Here is a 22,719-nt window from a genome sequence, read left to right as displayed (position 1 = left end):
TTGGAGACTCCACACGGGGTCGGGTGCCAGAGATAGAAACGCTCAGTCACAGGCCGGATGAGCACACAGTGCGGCCGGAGACCGGGGACGCGGGAGTGACTGGCTACTTTTGTCTGGGGGCGCACCGAGGATCGGAGCCCTGAGTTCTTGCCTCCTCTGGGGCAGAGATTGGGAGGCCGCCATTTTCACTGTCGTCCTCCAAAACCGTAGGGAAAGCTTGCAGGGAACAAAAGCTCCTGAGAGCAAACCCAAGCAGCTTGCTTAGCCCGGAACGACAAGGGCGGGGCAATTCCGCCTCCGGCAAAGACATTTGGGAACCAGGGCAACAGGCCCCTCCCCCAGAAGATCAGCACGAACAGTCAGCAAGCCAAGACCAAGTTTACCGATCAAGGAGAATGGAAGAACTCCAGCACTAGGGGAATACTGCACATAGAATTCATGGCTTTTTTTTACCATGATTCATTAGTTTTTCAAAGTTAATTTTTTAACTGTTTTTTTTAATTTCTCTTTTTCCCTTTTTCAACCAACATCTTATCAATCCCTTTTTTTAAAAAAAAATTTTATTTTTCATTTTTAGAGTCATATTTTATCCCTTCATAGTAGTTACCCTTATTTTTGGCATATATATATATATGGTTCAACATCCGCAAATCAATCAACGTGATACAGTACATTAACAAAAGAAAGAACAAGAATCATATGAGCCTCTCAATAGATGCAGAAAAAGCATTTGACAAAGTAAAGCATCCTTTCTTGATCAAAACTCTTCAGAGTATAGGGATAGAGGGTACATACCTCAATATCATAAAAGCCATCTATGAAAAACCTACAGCGAATATCATTCTCAACGAGGAAAAGCTGAGAGCTTTTCCCCTAAGGTCAGGAACGCGGCAGAGATGTCCACTATCACCACTGCTATTCAATATAGTATTAGAAGTCCTAGCCACAGCAATCAGACAAGAAAAAGAAATCAAAGGCATCCAAATCGGCAAAGAGGAAGTCAAACTCTCACTGTTTGCAGATGATAGGATACTGTATGTGGACAACCCAAAAGACTCCACCCCAAAACTGCTAGAACTCATACAGGAATTCAGTAAAGTAGCAGGATATAAAATCAATGCACAGAAATCAGTGGCATTCCTATACACCAACAACAAGACAGAAGAGAGACAAATCAAGGAGTCAATCCCATTTACAATTGCACCCAAAACCATAAGATACCTAGGAATGAATTTAACCAAAGAGGCAAAGGATCTGTACTCAGAACACTATAAAATACTCAGGAAAGAAATTGAAGAAGACACAAAGAAATGGAAAAACGTTCCATGCTCATGGATTGGAAGAACAAACACTGTGAAGATGTCAATGCTACCTAGAGCAATCTACACGTTCAATGCAATCCCCATCAAAATACCATCCACTTTTTTCAAAGAAATGGAACAAATAATCCTAAAATTTGTATGGAACCAGAAGAGACCCCGAATAGCCAGAGGAATCCTGAAAAAGAAAAGCAAAGCTGGCGGCATCACCATTCCGGACTTCCAGCTCTATTACAAAGCTCTCATCATCAAGACAGTATGGTACTGGCACAAAAACAGACACATAGATCAATGGAACAGATTCGAGAGCCCAGAAATGGACCCTCAACTCTATGGTCAACTAATCTTCGACAAAGCAGGAAAGAATGTCCAATGGAAAAAAGACAGTCTCTTTGACAAATGGTGTTGGGAAAATTGGACAGCCAGATGCAGAAGAATGAACCCGGACCATTTCCTTACACCACACACAAAAACAGCCTCCAAATGGTTGAAAGACCTAAACGTGAGACAGGAGTCCATCAGAATCCTAAAGGAGAACACAGGTAGCAACCTCTTTGACCTCAGCCACAGCAACCTCTTCCTAGAAACATCGCCAAAAGCAAGGGAAGCAAGGGCAAAAATGAACTATTGGGATTTCATCAAGATAAAAAGCTATTGCACAGCAAAAGAAACAGTCCACAAAACCAAAATATAACCGACAGAATGGGAGAAAATATTTACAAATGACATATCAGATAAAGGGCTAGTATCCAAAATCTATAAAGAACTTATCAAACTCAATACCCAAAGAACAAATAATCCAATCATGAAATGGGCAGAAGACATGAACAGACATTTTTCCAAAGAAGACATCCAGATGGCCAACAGACACATGAAAAAGTGCTCAACATCGCTCGGCATCAGGGAAATCCAAATCAAATCCTCCATGAGATACCACCTCACACCAGTCAGAATGGCTAAAATTAACAAGTCAGGAAACGACAGATGCTGGCGGGGATGTGGAGAAAGGGGAACCCTCCTACACTGTTGGTGGGAATGCAAGCTCGTGCAGCCACTGTGTAAAACAGTATGGAAGTTCCTCAAACAGTTGAAAATAGAGCTACCATATGATCCAGCAATTGCACTACTGGGTATTTACCACAAAGATACAAATGTAGGGATCCGAGGGGGTATGTGCATCCCAATGTTTATAGCAGCAATGTCCACAATAGCCAAACTGTGGAAAGAACCAAGATGTCCATCGACAGATGAATGGATAAAGAAGAGGTGGTATATATACACAATGGAATATTATGCAGCCACCAAAAGGAATGAGATCTTGCCATTTGCAACGATGTGGATGGAACTGGAGGGTGTTAAGCTGAGTGAAATAAGTCAATCAGAGAAAGACATGTATCGTATGACCTCACTGATATGAGGAATTCTTAATCTCAGGAAACAAACTGAAGGTTGCTGAGTGGTGGGGGGTGGGAGGGATGGGGTGGTTGGGTGATAGACATTGGGTACGGTATGTGCTATGGTGAGCACTGTGAATTGTGCAAGACTGTTGAATCACAGATCTGTACTTCTGAAACAAATAATGCAACATATGTTAAGAAAAAAGAAAAAGAAGAAGATAGCAGGAGGGAAAGAATGAAGGGGAGTAAGTCAGAGGGGGAGACGAACCATGAGAGATGATGGACTCTGAAAAACAAACTGAGGGTTCTAGAGGGGAGGAGGGTAGGGGAATGGGTTAGCCTGGTGATGGGTATTAAGGAGGGCACATTCTGTGTGGATCACTGGGTGTTATGCACAAACAATGAATCATGGAACAGTATATGAAGAACTAATGATATATGGTGATTAACATAACAATAAAAATGAAAAAATAAAAAATAAAAAAATATTAAAAAAAATAAAAATAAAACCAAGCGCCTGGGCTAATTTCAGAGCCTGTGGGCCAGATAAGGCAGCTTAAAGGATATTTACACAATCCTCTGTCATAACCCTCCCAGCACTGGACACTGCACTGAGCCACACTCACAAGAAATTCACCTGCAGAATTTGAGCTCCAGAGGAGTTCTGACAATTCTGGCAGCTGACAGGGGTTAAAACTGCACTAAATGTTGCGGATTCTGAAACAGCTCCCCCCTTTAGACTCCTTTATTCCTTACCCAATAAAGAATGCAGAGAAGTGAGGTGGGGTTGGTTTGAGTCCTGATCCTCCATTATGGTTGTGCCATCCTGGGCTTGCTTATTTTCTTCTCTGAACCTCAGTTTCCTCACTCAGAAATGGGAATAGCAATGTACCCACCTTACTGGATTGGTAAGAAGGTTAAATGAGATAATGTTTGTAAGGCATTTAACACCATGCCTGGCCCATAGTAGATGCTCAATAAATGATTTTTTTTTTTTAAGTAGGCTCCACACTGGGTGTGGAGCCCAAAGCGGGGCTTGAATTCATGACCCTGAGATCAAGACCTGAGCTGAGATCAAGAGTCAGATGCTTACCTGACTGAGTCACCCAGGTGCCCCAATAAATAATTCTGGCAGGATGCCTGGCTGGCTTAGTTGGTAGAGGGTTCGACTCTTGACCTTGGGGTTGTAAGTTTGAGCCCCACATTGGGTGTAGAGACTACTTAAAAATAAAATCTTTTAAAAAAAATAAAAGAAGGACAAAGGGCAGCTATGCCTATGTTACTCGACACTTCAACAAACGATTGTTTTATTCTCTATTCTTTGTGTGGTTGCTTTCTTTCCAAAAACAAATCATTAAATTTTCATCAAAGACAAAAATTTTTGATTTTGTTTTTGTTTTTAAATCTTCTTGAGGTATTTAATGCAGAAGCAAGAGTAAATGCTGTGTAAAAAGGAACACTTTGTTAGTCTTGTGGAATAAATGAATGTTTTTTTACTTTGTATGATAGCAGTAAAAGATACTTTATTTCCATTTTGTTTTTACCCCTACTTTGTGTGGAAAGATTATTCATGATTCATAGACAGGGCATTAAATAACCTTGCGTCACAGAGTGAGAAAATTCTTCCTTCTCAATTATCTTTTATGCCTTTTTTTTGTATGTGTGCCTTTTATATGCTGAATCCCAATAATGTTCATTAAATGAACAGGCCTATGGTTACTATTTAATTCTTATTATTCATTTATTTAAAAAAAACTATTTCTATCAAGGCTAAGATTTTGCTTACATTTGCTGGAGTGTGGGTATGGCTTAGTTAACAGGGACTAAGAAATAGGTCGTTGTAGACAGGAAGTATCTCAGAGATGATCTAGCTCATCCCATGTATTTTATGAATAGGCAAGTTGGAGCCCCGATAGATTAAAGGAATTTGCTCAAGCTTGTATCACTAGTAGTGGCAGAGAGGTAAAGATGAAAGCCAGAGTCCGGCTTCCCAGGTGAGGGCTCTGCCATATTGTTTACCTCCCAGGCCTCCAGGACTAGTTACTTTTTGTTTCAACTCCTGTGACATATCAATCTTAACAATTTTTTCAACTGCTTTAAAAAAAAAAAAAGAGGTAAGTTTTTCCAATCAATAATACAAAGCCATCCATTTCTTTTTACTCAACTTTTTATTAAACACTCCATAGTATATCCCCTCTTGAATCCTAAATGTAAACATGCACTTTCCGTTAATAACTTTTTATAACTGAGATCAAAGCTGGCAGTAAAGTTTTCTCAAGAGTTGAGTCTCTTTCATTTCCTTTTTTAGGAATGGAAACATTAGGAAATTGCACCTCAAGCTGTAGTTTGCTAGGGGATCTATCTGTCTTCACTTCAAAGCAATGTCTTTCTTTTATATTTGTTCCTTTGATAAACAATGTTGCAGCATTTACTGCTGAAGGGAAGAGAGAAAAAAAGTTATCATCTAGGCACAAAATGAAATATTTTGAGACATACCAAATAGAGCTTTAATCTGATGGGTGGTTTTGCATACAGATTTAAATATCATTTTCCAAGAGAATATATGTGTGCAAATGATCAAGTGTGGCTTTATATTTTATATTCATAAATTATAATTTATATATTTAATATTACATATATACTTCACATATATAAATATATATGTACACATTAATATCACATTGATATAGTATCCCTCCCCCTCAAAAACACACACGATAAGCTAATTACAGATTTTTTTAAAAGACAACCTTTCTATTAAACAATAAAGAAAGTTCGTTCCATCATGTGTCGTGCTTCCTTAAAAAGAAGAGAAAAAAATATCCACTGAGCAATGAAACTCTTTCTGGTCAACAGCGAAAATATGAATGCACAGCTCTGCTAAGCTTCCAGTTCCTCTTGTCTTTCCAGCTTTGATGTGATAGAGGGAGATTTTCAGTTTGATCATATTTTATGTCTATAAAAGCTATAAGATAAAGCAAATTCTTTCCTCTGAATGCCCTGAAATTCTATGCAATATTTTGTTGGCGTGTTATACCAGGGTGTGTGTGTGCACGTGTGTGTATTTTCTCAGAAAGTGGCTCCCAGAATTTATCAGGTTCTCACAGGGCCTTGTAGCATAAGCAAGGTTGGGAACCACTGTGAGGGGACAATGTATCGAAAGTGGAACTTGCAGCATCCAGCAGCAGTTGAGGAAGGACCTTGGGTAGGCTCTCTCTTCACCCCCCCAAAGAGTGCATACTATAACACCATTTATATAAAACTCCAGAAAATTGAAACTCAATTACAGTGACAGAAAGTAGATTATTGTTTCCTGCGGACTGGCAGCAGGGAGGTGGGAGGACAGATGGTATATGTTTTGAACTTCTTTCTGGAAAGCTTGGAATGTAATATTGAATGAATTCCCATTTTAAGAAGAATTTTTCCTACTATTCTTTTCTAGGGAGGGGTTGTGGATGATGATGGTGGGGGGTGGGGAAGATTGGTAGACCTTTGAATATTCCTTTTAGTTCTATCTACCTCGTGTAGATTATAATCTTTCAGTACAGCAGTTCCGGTTGTCATTCTTTCTCAAGGTTGACATCTGTGCTTAGGTATCTGGCTCTGCTTCTGGGACAAGTTGGGAAAGAGTCTTATTCTTTTACTCATTACATGCACTTGCAAACTCACTTGCTTCTCATACAAACCCAACTGTGAGTGCTGTGTAGATTTGTTCATGAAGCAGCTTTCAATTACCAGTGAGAACTATAAAGGGGGATATCATAGTAAGCTTCGAAAAAATAACAGTGATAGAAATAGCTTCCATTTGTTGTGTTCCTATTATGTGCCATGAATTGTGCTTTAAAATATTATCTACCTTAATTTCACAAAAATTTTATAGTAGACATTATTCTCCATATTATACAGATTGGAAAAAAAAAAAGGATACTTAGCAAAATTGAACAAATTGCCTGAGCTTGCACAATTACTAGGCAAGAGAGGGGAAATGTGGATTAAGTAGGGTTGTACTCCCCAGATGTAGTGCTTGCTTCGCTCCAACTTACTGATTCTACAGATAAAAATTGCTTGATACTCTTATTAATTCAGTGTTGGTTTTCCACCAAGTTACATCTTAGGGTGAAAAATCACCTGGCTTGAATTTCATCTCACATTTCCTCCTGTGAAAGAATCAATTTACCAAGGTTATGAGGAAAGACAACAAAAGCTGGGATAATCTACCACCCTGAATGGGGTAGAAATGGATTATTTTATTATTATTAATAGTCACCAAGATGAAGCCACGTTAAAAACTGATTCCTCAAGGAATATGATTGCTCTATTTTTCTAAGACTACTCATTATCCAGAATCATTTAGACATTTATTATATGTGTGTTGTGTCCGTGCTACTTTGCCCATACATGCTACTCAAGGAAAAGTGCAATTTGGTGGCAATGGGGAGGAAGGGAACACATTTCATGAAAACAGCAAGCTATAACATTTCTAAGTTAGGGGCGCCTGGGTGGCTCAGTCGTTGAACGTCTGCCTTCGGCTCAGGTCATGATCCCAGGGTCGTGGGATCGAGCCCCGCATCCGGGCTCCCTGCTTGGCAGGAAGCCTGCTTCTCCCTCCCCACTCCCCCTGCTTGTGTTCCCTCTCTCGCTGTGTCTCTCTCTGTCAAATAAATAAATAAAGTTTTTAAAAAAAATTTCTAAGTTAATGTTTTAGTCACATAATACTGTCGTAGACTCTAATTCTTCCATCGATACATATGCAGGGATTAAATAGTGTGATATTCATTTTTTACAAAACCATCTGTACTCCCAACCACTTTTATAGACTAAAAGAATTTGCAATTAAAAGTTCTAATTGTGTGATATTGATCTTCTTGGACTATGACTATTTAAGGAACAAATCTATATTTTTTGCCTCCTGAAAGATTCTCCCTTTACATAACTTTACAGCCCTAAATGTACCAGAAGACCAGTGAATTTGCCACTGACTGAAGGCCATTAAGTCCTGGCATTGCCAATTGCTTTATCACTTAGTATCCACTGAACTGCCCTCAGCAAACCTGTCTCACGGTGCCTTCACACAGTTTGACAAGATGTGGTCACACCTTGAAGGTCTTTGCGAACTGTTTAGAACAAAATACACATTTTCATGCTTTTTTTTTTGTATTTCAAATCACATCCTGTAATGTTTATTTTTATATGTGTCTATGTGCATAAAATCAAAAGTAAGTAGGATTTTTTTTCCCTCTTGGTACCCTCATTCTTTTTCGTGCTTTATTTTCATCTCCTAATCAATCCAAAACTTTGAACAGACTTATTAACTGATTACATATATATCCCTCCCTTAGTTACACTGGATGATCTAGGCTTTGGTTTATGATATTTAAAATTTCACAAGGGTGGAGAGCACTAGTAGGGGGGGAAATCAGAGGGGGAGATGAACCATGAGAGACGATGGACTCTGAGAAACAAACTGAGGGTTCTAGAGGGGAGAGGGGTGGGGGGATGGGTTAGCCTGGTGATGGGTATTAAAGAGGGCACGTTCTGCATGGAGCCCTGGGTGTGATACGCAAACAATGAATCATGGAACACTAATCAAGAACTAATGATGTAATGTATGGTGATTAACATAACATAATAAAATTTAAAAAAAAAGATGACTCTTTTAAACCTAATGTCTTTTCCTGTTAAAATGGCACTTAAGTGGTACATACTTTTTCCTGGTCTGTTCTTCCTGAGTTTATCTAAAAGAACTTGTGGAAATTAATTCAGAAGAGAGGCAGTCTACAAGCTTATTTAATCTCTTCAACAGAAAGTTAGTGAAGGTAACAAATTAAGTGTCTATAATTTAGGAGAAATTTTTCCTCCCATAACTATAAAATAATCAACGTATACGGAGGCTGGGATTAAGTATGGTAAGGTTTAAATAAACTATCACGCTTATTATTTGTTATATCTGTTTTTTGTAGGAAGATTTCTTCTATAGCTTATAGTCTTTGATTTCTGCCTAGTATTTTCCACCCATGTTTATCACTATTTTGCAATATTTTCATAGGTGCAAACATAGTTTTTATGTTTTTAATAAATTTAGTAAATTTATGATTTACAGCAATAACAGCTATACTTTTATTGCCTTTATTCATCAACCTTACAATTATTTCTAAGTTTTTTCTGAAGCATAATTTTCATTTCATTTCATTTTATTTTTTTCAGCGGACAATTTTCTTCAGTCCTTAAGGACTCAGCTCCTGACATGGGCTTTGGTGGAGGTTGTGGGGCAGCACCCATGGGTCTAAATCAGGGTGGGGGTTTTGGGTCCTTCTGGGCTTCATTAGAGTGATTCCTGGCTACCTTGCTGTGAATAGCACAGCTCACACAGTAATGGAGTTTCACACACAGCTTGGGGAGCACACACTAATCATTTAGTATTATTTCCTTTCATCACACCTGCTTTGATAAGTCCTACTTCTGAACAAAAAGATACCAGAATAAATGGTTTTAAAGATTTGATTAAAGCACTAATACCAATCTCTCTCTGAAACACTACTCCTTCCCTAAATAATCCTCTGTGCCCACTGTGTTGTCTTGTATATTAATATAACTTCATAAATACCTACATTGTGATTTTTTTGCAGATTTATTGAGGTTTAGTTGATATACTATAAGGTGCACGTTTTTTTTTTAAGATTTTATTTATTTATTTGAGAGAGAGAGAATGAGAGATAGAGAGCACGAGAGGGAAGAGGGTCAGAAGGAGAAGCAGACTCCCTGCTGAGCAGGGAGCCCGATGTGGGACTTGATCCCGGGACTCCAGGATCATGACCTGAGCCGAAGGCAGTCGCTTAACCAACTGAGCCACCCAGGTGCCCAAGGTGCACAGTTTGATAAGACTTAAACTATGTTTGCACCTATGAAGCCATATGATTTTGTTAGTGCAGCTGTGTGGATAGTTACATGAATTTTATTTTATTTTATTTTATTATGTTATGTTAATCACCATACATTGCATCATTAGTTTTTGATGTAGTGTTCCATGATTCATTGTTTGTGTATAACACCCAGTGCTCCATTCAATACGTGCCCTCTTTAATACCCATCACCAGGCTAACCCATCCCCCCACCCTCTCCCCTCTAGAACCCTCAGTTTGTTTTTCAGAGTCCATAGTCTCTCATGGTTCGTCTCCCCCTCCGACTGACCCCCTTCATTTTTCCCTTCCTACTATCTTTTTTTCTTTTTAACATATATTGTTTCAGAGGCACAGGTCTGTAATTCAACAGTCTGACACAATTCACAGTGCTCACCATAGCACATACTCTCCCCAATGTCTATCACACAGCCACCCCAACCCTCCCACCCCCTTCTACTCCAGCAACCCTCAGTTTGTTTCCTGAGATTAAGAATTCTTCATATCAGTGAGATCATATGATACATGTCTTTCTCTGATTGACTTATTTCTTTCAGCATAATACCCTCTAATTCCATCCACGTCTTTGCAAATGACAAGATTTTGTGTTTTTTGATGGCTGCCTAATATTCCATTGTGTGTGTGTGTGTGTGTGTGTGTGTGTGTGTGTGTGTGTACACATCACATCTTCTTTATCCATTCATCTGTTGATGGACATTTTGGCTCTTTCCATAGTTTGGCTATTGTGGACATTGTTTCTATAAACATTGGGGTGCACATGCCCCTTCGGATCACTACATTTGTATCTTTGGGGTAAATACCCAGTAGTGCAATTGTTGGGCCATAGGGTAGCTCAATTTTCAACTTTTTGAGGAAAGTCCATACTGTTTTCCAGAGTGGAATTTTTTAAAAGAGAAATTTTTAAAGTAAAATCATAATTTAGGTAGTTCACACCCAATTTGGTTTATTTTCTTTACCCAGTAGAACTACTCCAGCTAATATATGTTGAATGGTAGATGGGCTGGACTTAACTTCATCATAATCCTAAAATGACCACTATCTTTATCTACCTGTTTTTACCCAACATTCTCTTATCATTTAATAAGACAACTTGGCAGTCCAAATTTTGTAGGACCTCTCTTTCCAAATTCTGTGATAAATTTATTTGACTGTACATTTTTATAGCTAATGTTCATTTGACCTGATTACTACATAGGTAAACTTCAAAGCAAAATAAGATTATTTGAATAATTAGTTCTCATTCTAAAATGATTTATGACCTCCAAGCTGTATTTTCTTTTTGTGTTAGTCTGTACTGTAACTAAACTTTACACACACACAAAATATGTGTCTTCACAGACTCTGCATTATTGTCAGTCCCAGCTATCTAGAAGGTGTCTGTGTTGCCACTGGTCTGAGCAGTCCTACATCTGCACAGAGAGAGCAGTTAGATCCTGCCCAGCCAGAGTGAAGCTGTGACATGGCCTTGCATGGGCTTCTGGCCAAAGAACACACCTACTCCTCCGGCACCCCTGTGAGGACTCAAAGGGGAGAGCAGATTGCAACTCTTCTAACACATTTCTCAGAGCTCCGAAATGGGTTCTTTTTCTTGGAATCTCAATGCCTGGAGCCTCATTTTTCTGAGCTCAGAAAATGCATGTTTTTGAACTGTAGAAACTTGTTCTCTCTATGACAAATGGGTATCGATTTTTTTAAAAAAAGATTTTATCTATTTGAGAGAGAGAGAGTGAGAAACAACATGAGGGGGGAGAGGGTCAGAGGGAGAAGCAGGCTCCCCGCTGAGCTGGGAGCCCGATGCAGGGCTCGATCCCAGGACTCAGAGATTATGACCTGAGCCAAAGACAGACGCTTAACCGACTGAGCCAACCAGGTGCCCCTGGATATCAATTTTTTTTAAGGTTTTATTTATTTATTTGACAGAGAGAGACACAGCAAGAGAGGGAACACAAGCAGGGGAGTGGGAGAGGGAGAAGCAGGCTTCCCTCCGAGCAGCGAGCCTGTTGCGGGGCTCGATTCCAGCACCCTGGGATCATGACCTGAGCTGAAGGCAGACACTTAACGACTGAGCCACCCAGGTGCCCTGGATATAGATTTTTTAAATATCTTTATTTCCTCTGGCACTAGTTCCTTTAAAGATACTTATGCTATTTTTAGGCCTCTGACATCTAGGGAAGGCAAGGGGGATGAAATACTTTTTTCTGCCATGTCTCCTTCACCATAGATTCAATATAAGCGTTTGATCTGATAGGGAGGAAAATTGCCAGTGTCATTGCTCCCAAACAGTGGTGACATTCTCAAGAGGTAGCTGGGGTCTCATGTCTTGTATGTCTGTATTAACCTGTAGGTCCTCTGAAAACAATTTATTTTTGCATCTTAGCTGACCTGGCGAAGTATCCACATGTAGCCAGCGGTTAGCACTTGTTTATACAATGAATCTTATCTGACCAAGAAGAGAGGTAAACCCCAGTGCCCTTTGAGGGCAGGCGAGAGGCAGCCGGGAGTGAGCACAAGAGAAATACAGCTCAGTGCAAGCTTGAAAATTCATTTCTGGTTCCATAATTTATTTGATATACATTAAAGTGGAGATTTTTAAAAGTGAGCCACTATTGCCTAGACCTTTGGAATATGACTGTCTAATGTTACCTCTGTCTTATATGTTAATTGTGGACTTTATTTGATTAAGGGACAGGCAGTTTAGGCAGTTCTATAAACTCAATGAACATCAATACTTTTACCTTGGAATGAATTCTCACAACGACTAGAAACACTAAAATGTGAACTGCAGAGAAGACGGAAGACTAGTTTTTAAAAGTTTATCTTATTTTCACTTAGCAGTCTCAGTAAAGTCCTGCACAGAAAAAGATGGAATGTTCCAAGCCCTCTCTGAGATTCCTATTATCTTTAAGATAGAGGAAAAGTCAGAGAAAGCATAAGAAAAAGAAAAACATCTGGTTGTATCTTCGTGATAAAGAAAAGATGAATTCTTTTAACTTAATCCCTGCTGAAAATCTTTTCAAATATATTAAATCATTTAAAAATATATCCATATCTCTACCTCAATAAATATATTATGCTACTGTACAATTAAATAAAATTGAATGTTTCTTCAGAAATCTAGAATCTCATGGTTCCTTGGGTGTATCATTAATTTTTAATCAAATTCTTGATGAATTTCTGAAACATAATTAATAACATTCTAGTGGTTAGGGGTACAGTAATATAAAAATATAATGCCATATACAAGTTGGGGAAGTAAAATATACAGACAGGATATGGCCTGTGAATAAGATGGCATTTCAAATACCAGCAAGTTTAATTTTCATTGACCATAAGATGCTATAGATTATGATATACACTATTTCTTGTCTGTGCCACTAAAAAAGAAAAGCAAAGTCAAATTATATTGGCAGTATGTCATTGATTAAATCCATGCTGACTTGAGAGATGTTAAAATTTGAAAAAAGTGTGCATCTTAGAATTAATGACACACTGCATATCTGACATAACAGGATTAGCTGTTAACAACACTAGTTGCAGCAGAGATCATAACTACACGGTGACCACGTGAGGACTGGTAGGTAGGATGTTCTTAGGAAGAATGAACAAAGTATGAGCAGAAAGAAGGGAAAGCGGATGCGGAATAATAGCTAATATATATTAACTGTCTTGTACTATATATATATATATGATTTTTATATATATGTAAATATATATATTTGTAAATATATATGTAAATATGTTTGTAATATATATTTATATATTATATATACATATATAAAATGTATATGTATATATGTAAATATAATTACATATATATACTTATATATATATAAAGGTGTGTGTGTGTATGGCACTATATATATATAGTATATATATAAAAAATATATATACAGAACTATATATATTTTAAAAAGCATGTGTGTATATATATAATATATGGCATATAATAGATGCACATATATACGGCACTATATATAAAATATATAAAAATATATAAAACTATTAAAAAAATATAAAATATATATACAGCACTATATATATTTTAAAAATACACACACTTTTTTAAATATATGGAGAATTAAAATATATGTATATAATAAAATAGAACATATTTTAAGTATATATAATTAAACATATAATATAATACACATACAATTAAATATCATTAATATATATAATTTAAAAGTTTCTGGAGAATTCTGGATGATGCAGGAAGTGGACCTTTTCATGTCAATAAATGCTACCACACCAGAGAAATCAATGGAAAGACACGCTGTAAGACACGCTGTGTTCTGCTTTCATCAGTGTGATTTTTAACCTGAACTCATCTGTTTATAAAATACAAATCACTATTTGGGGACATGTTAGGAGGTTAGAAATAAAGTTCCTGAAAGGCATATTTCTTCAGGGGACTGAATATGACCTAAAATATAAAACACTAAAGGGATGTTTATGATTAAAATTCTGTTCACACCAAGTCTTCAATATAGCTGTACTAATTTAATCCCTTTAGGGAAATTAAGGAAGGTTTAGGACATCTGGAAATATTGGGAATGAGCAATACAAACATAGTTTAAACATTTGGGATATTCCATGATAGTATATATTCTGTGCATGTGCACTTTCAAACATTCACCCTCCCCTCCCCCCTCCCTATTGCTATCTCCTTCAAAAACACTTTAGGATTTGTTTTTTTAGAAAGGAATTATAAATATTTAGAGTAAGTATTCTCAGCACACCATCACCAAATCACGGTAGTTACTGAAAACTATACTCCTCATCAGGGCCTGTGTCTTATGGTTTAGCAGGACTTTGAAAAATCTATTTCAAATTGGGCAGTTTTTCCAGAGACAAGAACCTAGGAAGGAGTCTTACAACTGGGGTCACATCAGAAAAGAGAAAATCCATTTAGTTATGTAGGAGATAAACCAAACAACTGAATTTATGTATATGTGTGATGAAGATTGTATAAAAAGACAATTCTTACCCTCAGAATTTTAATAAGCCTTATATAGATATTTACATACATAATTAATGCAGTAATAATTGTTATTAGTTTTATTAATTTTAGCTCTATTTGTTAAATTTTTACTGCAGCCAGGAGTTGTGTTGATGCTTTAATGCATTCTTGAACTGTTACAACAGCTCTGTTTGGTAGCTGTGTTTATTCCCATTTTATAGATGAAGAAATTAAGTACAAGGAGGTACAGTGGTTTCAACGAAGTCACACAGCAATTTGTGACAGAGTCAACTTTGAAGTTGGTCTTTGTGCACTACCATGACAGAAGAATGTGATAAATACCTTAATAGGGATATGAGCAAAATGCTGCAGGAAACCCTCTGCAGTAAGGGGGTACACTCACTTTCCCTGTGGGAGTGAGGATGGGGATGGGTCGGTCAAAGAAAGTTTTACAGAGAAGATGACATTTGAATTGGTGTTGAAAGATTAAGAGGAGCTCACCAGGGCAAGACTGAAGAAATGTCTTTCTGGGGAGAGGGAAGAGTCTATGTAAAAGATAGAAGCCTGAGAGGGATTAGAGGAAACACAAGGAATCCCCTGTGCATAGGGTAGAGAGCAGGCTTGGCGGCAATGAAGTTAGACGGTGGTAAAATGATGCCCGACTGCACAGGGCCCTGCAGACCGTGCCAAGGAGCTGGGCTTTGTCCTGTGTGCAAAAGAGAGTGGATTCGCCACGTGCTTGTTGGAATGCTGCCCTGGGTAGCCTTGTGTAGACCATCTGGAAGAGGTAAAGCAGCGACTTGGATGGTGGAAGAGGGGCATTACTCAAGAGTCATTTCAGCTGGATAAATCTTGGTGACCAAGTGGATGTGGAGATGGAGGAAGAGAGAGTTAAGAATATCCTAAGGGCATATCACCATGTTCACTATGTAATTGTGAAATGTTAGGGCCATGACTAGATAAACATCACAGGCTTACTTCTTAGATTCCAGTCAAGTTGTGTAGATAGGTTTTTCTTTGGATCAGCTCGTTTTCCCCTACGAATTACAGATGGCAGAATATATCTTCTTGTTTCCATCTGAAAGCTAGAGTTAAGTTTTCTAAACCTGCGTGTCTGCACCTCTAGTTCTGGGCAATTTAAATGATTAAGGAGGTATTACTATGTAAGACATTTTAATAAAATAGCTTTATTAAGAAGTAGCCATTTATTATGATTCAATTTTTACACCCTTATGTGGGAACAGTGGCTAAATATACAGTTTCCCACTAAACCCTGAGTTCATAGGGCAGTCCCCAAAGTTCTCTGGGACAGGATGTCTGTTGCCTCCCCCCATCCGCTGTCATTCGGCCTGCTTTCTGCATTTTAGCCTCTCTCCCATTCCCACGCCACCACCCCTCTGGTCCTGGTCTCTCTCCAGTCAACAGAGTGTTATTGCTATCCTCAGTTCCCAAAGTGGAGTAGCTGTTGGGGCAACAGGAGCTTGATTTGGGATAAGCAAAAGAGATAAGCTCAAAGTCCCAACAAAAAACAGAGTAAGAAATACCCTGCCCTTTGAAACCTCGGCTGACCACACTCCAGCCTTGTGTTTATAAAGCCTTCAGTGCAGCACGGAAGAGACACGGAGATAGAAAATTGGAGGAGATGTTCAATTTTCTCCATATTTTAAGTTGTAGGAGAAGTCAGTTATATATCTTAGAATGCTTTTCTTTTTTTTCTTCCTCTCCTGCTTTTAGAGTACCTATCTAAATCAGATCTTGTTGAAAGCAGGCTAAAATATTCTGAAATATTTCCTTTGTTTTATAAGGACATGCTAAACTGAGTTTTTAAAAAGTGGAATGGATGATTTAAAAGCTAATACTTTAAAATGTCTACTCTAGAAAAAAGGAATAATCAGAATCATACATAGGCTTCAGATTTTATAGACCTCCCAATCTATTTTGAGGTTAAAGGCCAAGGTTTGAAAATTATTCCTTCCTTATTTATATCACCCTTGGCTGAATTCTGAGAAATGCTAATCATTTTAATGAATTTTGTGGCCTGCTTTCTTTTCTTTTTTAGGAAAATATAGTAATAAGTGAATGCATGATTGCATAGGAGAATTTCATATAACATGGAATCCTTCATAAAAGTCTTTCTGTTGGTCTAGGTTTAGTAAAGCAAGTAATACATATTGATTCAAATACATTAGAATAGTCCTATGAGCTTTCGATACTGGCCATATAATTAAGAATCTGTGTGATTATTTTACTGACAACTGGTGACTTAGGAGGGCCCAGGTTTAACATGGAAAGAGTTGACTTAATTCTAGTATATATTAAAACCTTATTTGTGCAGTCTTCATTTTATTAGGAAAATGTGTATTTTGGAACTTATAAACTATGTTATTCAAGATGTTTTGTTTATTTATGCAAAAAAAAATTTGCTAAAACTTCCAGGAAGTTTGGCTTGATTCTTGGCCATTGATATTTCTGCCAAAATGCATCTGGAGACCTTACATGAATGTTTAGAGTTTTAAGAAGTTGTTCAAGAACCACACCAATGACTGCCCTGATTTTGAAAAAGCACAACACAGAAATAATGAATTGCAGACACGAATCATGGAACCATAGGAGAGAAAGAAGGCTCCGGAACCTTTTAACCTGATAGAGGTTTTTCCCAGGCATAGGACACATCTTCATAAATTATTCATAGCTCCTTTCTTCAACTTCTCAAAAGAATTCTTGGCAAACAAATGGTTAAAATCCCCTGGTCTAGGACCTCCCATTGCTCTAAAAGTAATCAATCTTATTTTTATCATTAGCTGAGCACTCAGTTAAACAACAAACAAATGGAGGAACCCATAACTATTTTTACACAGAGAAGGTCGTAAGTCCTAGCCACAGAAGCAACACCTCCTTCTTTGTGTGAGTTTTGCTGTCACGTCATTCATTGACTCCAGACCGGGCTTTCTTGGCTTCCTACACCCTCCAGGCTGTGCAGCTGTCTGTGTGAACCAGGAACTCCACGGTCCTGACTCACCACCCTCTTCCTGGGTTCATCTGGTCTCCGCACAGTGCACAGCTCCATGAGATGCTCTGCCACACTCACTGTGAGCCAGAGAAGCCGAAAATGGCTGAGGAAAAAAATAGAGCAATGGTCATACTTTATTCCTGGAATGTGTTATTATTAGTTTGGTCCAGTTAAATATTAAATGAAGCTGGTGTAGTCAACAATTAAATCATTAGTTTTATTCATTTTATTTTATTTCGTACCTCATAGGAATAGATTCTTTGAACAACACTTTGTGACTGAAAGAAGACATCAAGACTTAGAGTTTCATCATGACTGTTACCGTCAGTAATACATAGTCTTCTATATATGTGAGATGCCTGAGGACTAGTCTTACTTCTAATCCTTGTTGCAGTGGATCACGGCCTTCACAGCTGTACTGGAAAACAGGGTCGTTTGAAAGGAAGAGTTGAACTCTAGGATAAAACTTCCCTAGACGAACCCTGAGACACTATGGACTCTGAGAAACAAACTGAGGGTTCTAGAGGGGAGGGGGTTGGGGGGATGGGTTAGCCTGGTGATGGGTATTAAGGAGGGCATGTACTGAATGGAGCACTGGGTGTTATACGCAAACAATGAATCACAGAACACTCCATCAAAAACTAATGATGTAATGTATGGTGATTAACATAACATAATTAAATAAAATTAAAAAAACTAATGATGTAATGTATAAAAAAAAGGAATTAAATTCGATAAGCTTTTATTGAGCCCTTCCACGCACAAGGTGCTGGAAATCAGGCAAAGATAAAAAGAAGACACTGACATTTTGTGAAGGCGTTTACAGACTCCTGTAATTCATGGGCATAACACAATTTATACACATTGCTTTGGTGCAGTGCACTGTGCGATGATCGTATTGTACTGTGAGGCAGGAAATAAACCTGGGATGCAGAAGAAAGGCTTCACAAGGGATGTGACCTTGGGTCAAGGTCTTAAAGACTAGGTAGCGTATGTGTAATGGTTGTTTTCTGCCTGACTAGAAAAACAAGGGGAAAGCGGAGCTAAGGCAAGGAGGTGTGACAGTGCATGACGTGTTCAGAGAATGGAGAGTCCTCCCAGGTGGCAGGAGTGTAGAGGGTGTGAGGAGAGCAGTGGGGAGGGAAGCGAGGAGGGTGACTGTACTCAAATGATACATGTAAGAATTTAGAGTTTTTCTACAAAATGTGTTATCCAAAGTAGTGTGAGCAAGGAGTATTAGGGTCCCATTTATCATTTACTTTTTGTCTCTTTCTTTTTAAATGTATATTTTTATGTGTTTTTTTAAAAATTTACCTCTTGGTGGAACAGTAAATGGATATCTTATTTTTTTTATAGATTTTATTTATTTATTTGACAGAGAGAGAGAAAGAGAGCACAAGCAGGGGGAGTGGCAGGCAGAGGGAGAAGCAGGCTCCCCGCTGAGCAAGGAGCCTGATCAGGATTCTGTGCCGGGCACCTGGGTGGCTCCGTTGGTTAAGTGTCTGCCTTCTGCTCAGGTCATGATCGTGGGGTCCTGGGATCGAGCCCTGCATCAGGTTTCTTGCTTGGTGGGGAGCCTGCTTCTCCCTCTCCCTCTGCCTGCTCCTCCCCCTGTTTGTACCCTCTCTCTCTGTCAAATAAATAAATAAAATCTTAAAAAACGCCACAATATTCCATCAGCAAATTGAACATAAATAAGTCCTATGTTGATGGCACTGACAGATAAACCCCAAATAACGTTAGTTGAAGCACGATGAAAAGAAGATATGTAAAAGCGTACCCTAATGACAGAAGTGTTTTTTAGGAAAAAAAAATCATTTTTAAAAGCATTTAAGGTGAAAGCTTGTTATCTGGAAAACCGTCCTCTTACTCTCCAAACCACCCAATAACAGTATTCCTATTCTGTGATAAGAGAAAAGGAGCTGGGCAGGCAGATAGTCCGACTCCCAAGGCCCTCGACAATCTTCAAGTCTCTGACTGTAGGCTGAAATTCTTACAACACTACTTTCTTGTTTTGAAATTTACCTCCTCCATCTTTTTTAAAGTTAACTTTTAGGAAGAAGTCATGTTCAGGATTATAACATAGAATCAGCCATGAGGTAGAAGGCTTAACAGTCTTTTATTTTCATTGATTTCAGTTTTACTGCAATTAGGTGGGGGTTTTGTTTAACTGTTTCCTTAATTGTTTCAGAGAAGTCAGATGATACTTGAAATCGGAGGTCACAAACTTGAAGCTCATGGATAGAATTTGACTTACAGGTAGATTTTGTCTTTTTATTTCCCACACAGTTTCTCTTATAATTTTTAAATTTTAAAAAACAATAATTTAATTTTGAAAATTTGTAGAAAGAACATCAATATATGTTTTATCTAAAATCACCAATTTTTACACAGTTTGCACATTTGCTTTTCTTTCTCTCTCTACACACACACCTTCAGTTTTTCATGTTTTTATTTTTTTGTTTTTATTTGTTTTTAGTTTTTTTATTATTATGTTCAGTTAGCCAACACATAGTACATCATTAGCTTTTGATGTAGTGTTCATTGATTAGTTTTTCATGTTTTTAAAAAACTATTTAATAGTAGATTGCATATATCATTCCCTTTTACTCCCTAAGACTTCAGTATGTATTTTCTAAGAACAATGATAACTCTGATACAGTGATAACTTCTGTAATCCCAGTATAATAATCAAATTCAGAAAATTTAGCATGCATATATTTCTCTTATCTCCTTTCCATATTCCACCTTTATCCACTTATCCCAGTGATGTTGCCTAATGCAGCTATCCCCAGTGCATAATCCAGAGCAAGATCACATTTTGGCTTTAGTTATCTTGTCTGGTTTCCTCAGTCTGGAACAGTTCCTCAGCCTTTCTTTGGTTTCGCTTGTTTCCTTGTGATGACATCTACCACATGTTTAAAGAATTCCAGCCAGTTATTTTTATACAGTGTCACCCAGTGTGGGTTTTTCAAATGTTTCCTTGCGATTGGATTTTGATTCTGCAGTTTTGGTGGGAATGCTACAGAACAGATGTTGGTCTTTCTCAGGAAACCATGTCTGGCAGCATAAGATGCCCATGTGCCCTTCCTCGGTGATGGCAATTTTGGTTACCTTGGCAACATCTTGTCTATTTTCTCCATTGTATTGTTACTATTTTCCTTTTTGTGATTAATACATAATTTGCGGGGAGACGTTTTGACACCATGTAAGCATCCCCTTCCTTATCTGGCTCCCTTCCCCACCATGATTGAGCATCCATTAATGATTCTTGCCTAAAGGGTTTTTTTTTCCTTATGATAATCATAAAGTGATGAATTTCCAATTTCAATATTCCTTCTCTATATTCATCAGCAGTAGACTATAAGGAAGTCGACTTTCTTTTTCTCTTTTTCCTTTCTTTCCTCGTTTCTCCTCTCTTTCTCTCTTTCTTATCAGCATGACTTCATGGATTATTTTTTATTCATTTTTTGTTTTTTAAAAGGTTTATTTATTTGAGAGAGAGAGAGAGAGAGAGTGCACATTAGAGGGGAGCAGTAGACAGGAGAGGGAGAAGCAGGCTCTTCACTGAGCAGGGAGCCCGGATGCGGGGCTCCATCCTAGGACCCTGGGATCATGACCTGAGCCGAAGGTCTTAACCATCCAAGCGCCCCTTATTCAATTTTGTTTTAATCCATTAGTTTTCATTTGATTCTCAAATTGTCCCACATCTGTCCCCTTCATACTGCCTACTTGTGTCCTTTTGATTTGCTTAGTTAGTTAGTGGCTCTCCTTTATATTCTGGCACAAGCTGTGCTGTGACTTGTTTTGTATTTTCCCTGCGTCAGCCCCAGAATCAGCCATTTCTAAAGCAAACAAAAAATTGGTTCCTCTTAGTGTGGAATGATATTTAGAAAAGTTCGAACTCTGATCTGGGCACTATGCTCATTGCTTCTGGAATGTATTCTTTCTTCAAGGTCTTTCAGTAGTTTTGGGCTATCTGTTGCTGCATAACAAATCACTCCAAGCCATAACGACTTGAAACAACAGCTTATTAATGTCTCTCACAGTTGTGTGTGTTGACTGGGCTCAGCTAAGCAGTTCTCACTTGGGCTTCTTAAGCAGTTGTTGTTCAATGGTGGCTGGGGCTAGAGGTGTCTGAAGGTTTGACTGGAATTGACCTCCAAAGCTTGGCAGTTGAAGCTGGCTGTCAGTTGAGAGCTCAGCCAGGACTTTCCACTAGAGCACCTCTACATGGCCTCTCCAGGCAGCTTAGGCTTCCATAGCTTGATGGGTGGATTCTGAGAGGAGGTATTCCAAGAGTAAGAGAGAGAAGCAGAACTGCCTCTGCTCTTACAGGCAAAGTCTGCAACTGGCCCCATGTCCCTTCCTGAAAATTCTATTGATAAAAGTAGACACACACAAGCCCAGATTCAAACAGGTGGAGACATAGATACCACCTCTCTTGTGCATGTGCAGGGAGAGAAGAGGTTGACAAGAGCCATCTTTGGAGACAAACTACCATATTTATATCAGAAATGATTAATTTATACTGATACCTCCGATTTTGTTCCAACCCCACAATGATCTCCCTTGTTTGTAGCTCCCTTCTTCTCGGTTGTTCAATCAGATAACACATAACACAGGATTGCTGCACACATTTCACTATGAAAAACACAGTGCAAAGAGATCAAGATTTGCTTGCAGTTCTTGCTTTTTTAGACTGAGGGTTTATTATTTAAATCTTCATACAGCTTTACCATGTTCTTATTGTTCGTTCAATTTTCTATTTTTTGTTGCTATTATAAATGTTGCTCTCTCTTTTGTTGCTATTACAAATAGGATTTTATCTTCTATAATCGTGTCAAAGTTGTGTTTATTTGCCCACTCAGTATTTCCTTTTTTTCTTTTAAAGATTTTATTTATTTATTTGACAGAGAGAGACACAGTGAGAGAGGGAACACAAGCAGGGGGAGTGGGAGAGGGAGAAGCAGGCTTCCCGCGGAGCAGGGAGCCCGATGCGGGTCTCCATCCCAGGACCCTGTGATCATGACCTGAGCCAAAGGCAGACGCTTAATGACTGAGCCACCCAGGCACCCCACCACTCACTGTTTCTTAATAGATTGCTTGTGGATGT

At 38.3% G+C, this 22,719-nt stretch overlaps 1 long non-coding RNA gene across 1 annotated transcript in view; it reads right to left on the bottom strand.

Annotated features, from left to right (window-relative positions):
- Positions 1–15,250: 15,250 nt before the first annotated feature.
- Positions 15,251–22,719, bottom strand: part of LOC141372741 (uncharacterized) — a 43,490-nt gene continuing 36,021 nt past the window's right edge. Inside the window, exon 3 of the long non-coding RNA XR_012378144.1 lies at positions 15,251–17,706. This is a non-coding gene — a long non-coding RNA (uncharacterized lncRNA). The remainder of the gene's footprint in view (positions 17,707–22,719) is intronic.

This window comes from Callorhinus ursinus, unplaced genomic scaffold, assembly GCF_003265705.2.
Source record: "Callorhinus ursinus isolate GAN/ISIS: 27379988/994484 unplaced genomic scaffold, GSC_fseal_2.0 scaffold5, whole genome shotgun sequence".
Classification (NCBI taxonomy): Eukaryota; Metazoa; Chordata; class Mammalia; order Carnivora; family Otariidae; genus Callorhinus; species Callorhinus ursinus.
The sequence above is the reverse complement of the archived record's forward strand: the minus strand, read 5'-3'. Positions and strand labels throughout refer to the sequence as shown.